The sequence below is a fragment of the Pan troglodytes genome, chromosome 13 (genome assembly GCF_028858775.2).
Source record: "Pan troglodytes isolate AG18354 chromosome 13, NHGRI_mPanTro3-v2.0_pri, whole genome shotgun sequence".
Taxonomy (NCBI): domain Eukaryota; kingdom Metazoa; phylum Chordata; class Mammalia; order Primates; family Hominidae; genus Pan; species Pan troglodytes.
In genome coordinates this window covers 117533003-117541156 of record NC_072411.2, presented here as the reverse complement: position 1 = coordinate 117541156, position 8154 = coordinate 117533003, and the positions used below count along the sequence as shown (strand labels likewise).

The following is an 8154-nucleotide window of genomic DNA, read 5'->3' as shown; positions in this document are numbered from 1 at the left end:
AGCCAGGATGGTCTCGATCTCCTGACCTCGTGATTCGCACATTTCGGCCTCCCAAAGTGCTGGGATTACAGGCGTGAGCCTCCCACGCTGGCCTCATCTTTCAATTTTTAACACATCTGAGGAATATGAATAATTCCAAGTGAAGTAGACATTCATAAAATGCTTTTGTTCTTCCATCATTTAAATCCAAACTTTTCCAGGCTGCCTTATTATGTTGGTGCAAAAGTAATTGCGGTTTGTGCCATAACTTTCAAGGTCAAAAACCGCAATTACTTTTGCAGCAACCTAATAGTTTGCTTACAGGAATCTAACAGTCGTTATTCTCTTGGTCAAACTGAAAGCTGAAAAATAATCTTTAAAATATAGATCTCTATGTTTATTTCAAGTCTTCTTGGGATTTGTCTAAATTAAATAATTTCATAAAACTAGACCAAAGCTGTATGAGCTAAGATATTTATCACAGTATCAAAATAATTAACATTTACTGAGAAAAGTCAGACACTGTGATGCACTGTTTTATATGCATAATCTTTATTTACTATCACAACCACCCTATGAAGTAGCTTGTATAATAAACCCAATTTTTACAGATGAGAAAATTGCACTTTAGAGAAGTACGTAACTTGACTAAAGTCACATAGCTAATAAGTGGCAGAGCCAGCCAGGACTTTTTTTCTTTTGTTTGTTTGTTTGAGACAGGGTCTTGCTCTGTGGCCCAGACTGGAGTGCAGTGGCACAATCTCTGCTCACTGCAACCTCTGTCTCCTAGGTTCAAGCGATTCTCCTGCCTCAGCCTCCAGAGTAACTGGGATTACAGACACATGCCACCACGCCCAGCTAATGTTTTTTTTTTTTTTTTTTTTTTTTTTTTTAGTAGAGACAGGATTTTACCATGTTGGTCAGGCTGGTTTCAAACCCCGACCTCAAGTGACCCACCTGCCTCAGCCTCCCAAAGTACTGGGATTACAGGCATGAGCCACCGCGCCTGGCCCAGGACTTTATATATATATATATATATATATATATATATATATATATTTTTTTTTTTTTTTTTTTTTTTTTTAAGACAAAGACTCGTTCTGTCTCCCAGGCTGGAGTGCAGTGGTGCAATCTTGCCTCACTGCAACCTCCGCCTCCTGGGTTCAAGCAATTATCATACCTCAGCCTCCCAAGTAGCTAGGACTACAGGCATGCACTACCACACCCAGAATTTTTATATTTTTAGCAGAGACAGGGTTTCACCCTGTTGACCAGGCTTGTCTGAAACTCCTGACCTCAAGTGATCCACCCACCTCGGCCTCCCAAAGTGTTGAGATTACGGGCGTGAGTCACTGCACCCACCACCAGCCAGGACTTTAGAGTCAACAAGTCAAGTCTTTCTGACTCTAAAAGCTCTTCTTAACCTCTAGAAAAAGTAAATATTCAGCAATAGGAAACTCCTCACATCTATTATAACTTCAATATAACAGAATATTATGCAGCCATTGCAAATTATGTTCTTGGTTAATTTTTATTGACTAGAAAATGCTTATATTTTAATAGCAAACAAAAGAATAAGCAAGGTGCTGTGGCTCATGCCTGTAATCCCAGCACTTTGGGAGGCCAAGGTGACAGATAACTTGAGTCCAGATGTTCAAGACCAGCCTGGGCAACATGGTGAAGCTCCGTCTCTACAAGAAATAAAAAAAATTAGCTGGGCGTAGTGGTACATGCCTGAAGTCCCAGCTATTCCAGAGGGTGAGGTGGGAGGATCACCTGAGTCCGGGAGATGGAGGCTGCAGTGAGCCATGATCATGCCAGTGAACTCCAGCCTGGGTGACAGAGCGAGACCCTGTCTCAAAAGCAAACAAACAAAAAAATAAGATTCACACTAATGCATACATTATTATCTCAGCTATGTAGAAATATAAACATTTATGAGCTGGGTGCGGTGGCTCATGCCTGTAATCCCAGCACTTTGGGAGGCCAAGGCAGGTGGATCACGAGGTCAGGAGATCGAGACCATCCTGGCTAACATGGTGAAAACCCATCTCTACTAAAAATACAAAAAATTAGCCAGGCGTGGTGGCAGGCACCTGTAGTCCCAGCTACTCGGGAGGCTGAGGCAGGAGAATGGTGTGAACCCAGGAGGCAGAGCTTGCAGTGAGCTGAGATTGCGCCACTGCACTCCAGCCTGGGCAACACAGTGAGACTCCGTCTCAAAAAAAAAAAAAAAAAAGAAAAGAAATATAAACATATATGAATACCCATAGAAAAAATGGGAAATAGTATATACAAATATTAGGATTGCTTATATTTAAATGTGGTATGATTATGAATGATTTTGCTTTCTTATTACATATTTCTGTAATGAACATGTATTACTTTTATAATCAGGGAAAAGATAACAGAAATCTTTAATACTTATAATATGAGGGAGGAAATATAAAGACTTGGTTTTTATGATTAGAGAAATAAGTCCATTTAATAACTGCTGTATCCATGAACAAAGTGCAAAACCTTCAATTTGCGATCTGTTTCTGACATGATGGCTATCAGATACTCAGATACATACAAAGTAATATTCTCTTGCTTGCTGAATTCTCTTATTCTTTCTGCCTTATGTTGGAGATAAAGTAGAAAGTGTGTGTTTCTCATTGGGAAGTTGGCACTTGAATGAGACTGCCGCTTTTCTCAGCTTAAAAAAGATAAAAGGAGTTATCAAGTAATGTTTTCTTTCACCTAAGGATGTTGGTCCCACTCCAACAATTGGAATTGATTGAACTCCTGTGCTTGCAAATTTAAAAGCCTTTTACACAGGGGATCTACTCACTCAGAATTTTACAAATCAATGGATGAACTCAAAACAAAAACCCATTACAGGGCACCTTAATGTTTATCTGTTTGGCAAGATAAACACTTGTAAACAAGCACTTTCAACTGTGAGCTTCGATAATAACACTATGAGATCTGTACTGGATGTTAAAAATTTACATAGAACTGTAAAGATAGGACAAACCTAAAGGAGAAAATTGCTTTTTTAAAATTAAGTTTTCTGATCCATATTCTTAATTACATTGTATTTCCTTTATCTAGACCACAGCCACTTCTCTTGACTTTTTCCTTGATAGCATTTTTATTATTGCCTATGGAACATAACATTGCATGAAACAAGTATGCCGTTGGTATTTGATTAAATAGTACTGCTTCCTGAAAGCCTGGAAACCTTGAATCAGGCAAAAGAAATGATATTAAATAGCCTTATGTCTGATGAACATAATAACTGCTAATTAATTTGTTATTTAGCCCTGAAATTGTCAAACCTAAATGTGCTTTTTTTTTTTTTTTTGAGACAGGGTCTTGCTCTGTCACCCATGCTGGAGTGCAGTCGCTCAATCATAGCTTACTGCGGCTTCAAACTTCCAGTATTAAGCAATCCTCCCACTTCAACCTTCTGAGTAGCTGGGACTACGAGTGTATACCACCATGCCCAGTTAAATGTGTATATATATGTATATGTGTGTGTGTGTGTGTGTGTGTATATATATATATATTTTTTGATAGAGGACAGAGTCTCTGTCTCCCAAGCTGGAATGCATTGGTGCGATCTCGGCTCACTGGAACTGCCATCTCCCGGGTTGGAGCAATTCTCCCGCCTCAGCCTCCTGAGTAGCTGGGATTACAGGTGTGTGTCACCATGCTCGGTTAATTTTTTGTATTTTTGGTAGATGATGGGATTTCACCATGTTGGCCAGGCTGGTCTCGAACTCCTGACTTCAAATGATCCACCCGCCTCAGCCTCCCAAAGTGCTGGGATTACAGACGTGAGCCACCACTCCCGGCCCAAATCTAAATCTTGACATTAAATCTAGACTTCAGAGTTTCATTGAGATTAATCAAACTTGAAATAAACTTTAAGAAAGATCATTTCCAGGTAAAATCAGTTCTTTTGTCTAAAAAAATTAGTTATTACATTTCAACCAACAGACCAAAGGGCCTTAACCTCTAGATCAGTGCTTGACAAATTACTGATGGATCAGTCCCCGACAAAACGCACACAATTTGTTACAGACCAATACTTTGATAAAACTGAAGAAGCAAAACAATGGAAAATGAAAAAGTCATGCAAAATAGAAACACATTTATAAATGATTAGTTTCAACAGATACACAACTATTGTCAAACTTTTCCAAATGTTTTAAATCCTTACTCTCATTTTCTGTGCTTTACTTGCCATGAACCAATAACAAACAATTCTCAGAGCCATGCAGATCACGGACCACATTTTGAGTAGCGCTGCTGTCGGCTCCCTGCTCACCTTAAAGTCCCATATGTTGCTGTTTGTCTTTGGCTGAGAATCTGATTAGGGAATGGAATGAGGCTGACTTCCTTATCTTCACCTGCAACTCCCCTTGAGTAGGTTTGGAGATTGTAATTATACCTGTGTGGTATCAAGATCTTTCACCTGTAGGGTCCTGATGCAACTGAGGTATTTATAAACACCGAGGCAAGTTCCCAGGGTTCAGCTGCCCGTGGTTTCAGGTGATGACTCCGCTGGGCAAATGTCAAGGACCTCCGTGAACAGCATAACCAGCTGAACCAGAGGGAAATTTCCCCAAATGTTTTACTCATATATAGGTGAAATAGCTAGTAGTTCCCGCACTGTGTATGATCATCAGAATCATAACAATGCAGTTTTAAAAATATGTTAGAACCAACTATAACTGCTGACACTGAGTTTTGTTCAAACTCTATTTCTAAGCGTTTTCGCCCCTCCTCATTGGTTGATTCCAACACCACAGGGAATGGAGGCTGCCCACAGCCAGAGTCTTTAGGGAAAGGATAGAGTCTGACTGCTCGGTCTTTCCTATCAGCAGAAGGCCACACTGGCTGCTGTGCTGTTCTGGGCATAGTCAGCATGATGATTGCTTTGAGAGATTTAGAACTGGCATTTCTGTAGCTGTTGCGCCTTCTTTCACACCAGCTGAACAACAGTTCTTAAAATGTGGCCCAGAGACTCCTACAACCATTTCAGGAGGTCTGCAAGGTAAAAGATCTTTTCATAGTAGTACTAATGTTATTTGCTTTTTTCACTCCCATTCTTTCATGAATGGGGTTTACAGTGGCTCCATAACGTGTAATGATATCACTGTTCCGATGCTTAATGGAATGTGTGCTTCTGTGCTCTTCGTGTATTCTTGTAATACCGATCTTAATTTCAAATATGATAAATATTGACAGATACAGCCTGCGTAAACTACAGCCGTTCGGAGTCTTTAATACTTTTTAAGAGTATAAAGGGGTTTCGAGACCAAAAAGTTTGAAAATCACTGCTGTAGAAGAATAAATTTAGTTAATTGTGTCTACAATGAAATGTAGAGGCAATTTGGCCTAGGAGATTTTTCTTTTTATAGCGTCCAAAATGCTATAGTAGTGGGGCCATGCCGTGGCAAGGAAACATTCTCCTCTGGAGAGCCCAGAGGAAACACAGCCTTGCTCAAGACGCTGAAGGACTTCTAACCTTCAGAAATGTAATAAATCTGTGTTGTTTTAAGCCTTGAAGCTTTTGGTAATTTGTTACAGCCACAATAGGAGCTGAATATAGGCCAGGTGCGGTGGCTCACACCTGTAATCCCAGCACTTTGGGAGACCGAGGCAGGCAGATCACCTGAGGTCACGAGTTCGAGACCAGCCCGGCCAACATGGTAAAACCCTGTTTCTACTAAGTATAAAATTTTAAAAAAGCCAGGCGTGGTGGCAGACACCTGTAATCCCAGCTACTTGGGGGGCTGAGGCAGGAGAATCCCTTGAACCAGGCAGGCAGAGGTTGCAATGAGCCAAGACCATGCCATTGCACTCCAGCCTGGGCAACAGAGTGAGACTCCACCTCAAAAAAAAAAAAAAAAAAAAAAAAAAAGGATACAAATGCAGATCTGTTTCAGAGAAAACAAAGACTTGTTGAGCACCTGCTAGGCACCAGGCCATAAGCAAAATTACATAGTCAGGGCTTACAAACACTAGGATTCAAATTCAGGTTCACCTGCATTCAGAGACCAAATCCTTTCCATGAATCTTTTTTTTTCTTTTTCTTTTTTGTCCCCATTCCAAAAGAAAAAATGTTCTATGGTAAAAGTGGTGCTATAAACTTTTGATTTTCTCTAAGGACAATTGTAGAATTTCAGTGCATGATCCATATTGTCAGAGATCATGAATATTGCTTAGGTCCTGATGGCACCTTGATCGTATGCCCTTACTTGACTACAAACAATCTAGTCGATATGGATAGCACTGTGGGTAACTTTACAGCCACTCAGTGTGTTCCCCTGAGCTAAAGAAAGGAGGTATTTCCCCCACGTTACTCCCTGTATTCCTAACTATGAATCAACTCTCAGGTTAACTGCAGCATACTCATTTACTTCTGAAAATGAAACGTGAGAATTGTTAAATGTCAAGCTCTGCCTCATGAGAAGGAAATTCTAAAGTGAATTCTTATTCAATATGGGTAAGAGAAGATTAATTGCTTTTTAAAAATTTGGTGATGAAACATGCTGGTTTTCTAGTCTAAAGGAGAGTATTTACTTATATCAATATTCAACACCAGTTGATTTGTAGGAATATTTTTAAGGCAAGATTGGTTTGAAAGCAATTAGGATGGATAGAATTTGCTTGGGAAGGTAGCTTAAATGTAAGCAAGGCATCAAAATAGCTTAAATATCCAAATATTCAGAGATGTAATTCAGAGGTTTCAGAAACATCATGTATTTGGAAAAGCCAAGTTGATAGTTCCACGCCGTGAGATGGTGATTCATACAAGATGTCTCCATCTTCATTTTGCCTATTATCTTTCCCCCAGTTCTACACTGTTCCAAGGGTATATGCCAGTCATTTCTGAGTTGATATTAGGCCAGGACTCAAGATCACCAAATCCCTAAAAAACCACTTACAGTCACAACCATGTCTACTAGATTCCCCATAAGAGACACAATACATGCCTTGATGGTGAGGCCTGGGCTGTGCACACTGTTTATTACTGTTTGGGTTTGGTGCCAAAATCCTTTTTGGAATTCCTAGACCTGGCGAATTGTGCTGGACTACATAGGGCTGAAAACATTCCTATGTGTCTTTTGTCAGAGGCCTAAATGAAGTTCCTCCAGATCTCACTCTAGTGGCAAAAAAAAAAAAAAAAAGAGAGAGAGAGAAATCCAAAGAAAAATAGAATATGGGTGGGATGGTTCCCCACCCCCAAAACCTACACACTCTACCCCAGGCCAGGCCTTCCTGTGGCAATAGGAAGTGGGGTGTGGGTGGTTGGTGAGAAAAGGCCGTTGGAGGAGTTCATTACTAGGTGGAAAGCAGGCCTGTCTTAATTGCTAGAGCGGCAGCTGGTGGAGACATCATTTTAATAAGACAAGTCCAAAATGACAGAGTCTCTAAAATCCCTAATCCAACTGGAGAGCATAGCTAGAGAATAAGCTTCTGCCTCCTTTTCTTACCATGACATTAAAAGTTCCACTCTCTGCCTCAACACTGTGGCCCAAAAAAGATCCTCAGAAATTAATGTTGCTTCTCTTTAGGTGTCAAGGACAGGGAGGACTGGAGCTTTGATCTGACCCCATAGGCCAGCAGTGTATATTACCCCACAGTTAGCTAATGTTATGGTCATAATTTACCTCCTCAGGCCTGCCTGGGATCTGTCAGTTTTATCAATGGGGAGGTGAAACAGAAGCTGATCCTCTTCCCTACCAGCCTTCCAGATTGCCTGGGCTGCTTCATTCCTCCAGCATTCCGTTTAAATCAAGGCAGGCACAAGACCTGCTGCTTTGCATTGTGATGGGATGCACCTGACAGGTAGCATCTGAGCACTCTGGGATGCTATGCAGCAGTGCAGCTACAAGCATGAATCAATTAAGTGGCGATTAGGTTCAGACTCTCAAGCAATGACATAGTCGGCTTCACACTGACCTTGCTATACATAAAATCCCCAGAAAGAATAATACCTTATCCAAACTTTCATTATATCTGGTAGTAGAATGAATATGGATCGATAATAAATTTTGTTCCAATATAACATTAGTTTCAGAAGAATTTTCTCCTTTTCTTCTTTCCCTATCAAGAAATCAAATTATGGCCATAAAAATAAAGGCTTATCTACTTGAGGACTCTGTGAAGAGAACA

General features: G+C 40.4%; 1 long non-coding RNA gene across 1 annotated transcript; it reads right to left on the bottom strand.

Moving 5' to 3' along the window:
• Positions 1-1491: 1491 nt before the first annotated feature.
• On the bottom strand, positions 1492-4448 carry LOC129143256 (uncharacterized). The gene is made up of 3 exons (XR_008546538.1): positions 4298-4448; positions 1756-1831; positions 1492-1670 (listed from the first exon to the last, which is right to left on the bottom strand). It is a non-coding gene; the product is annotated as an uncharacterized LOC129143256 (long non-coding RNA).
• Positions 4449-8154: the final 3706 nt, after the last annotated feature.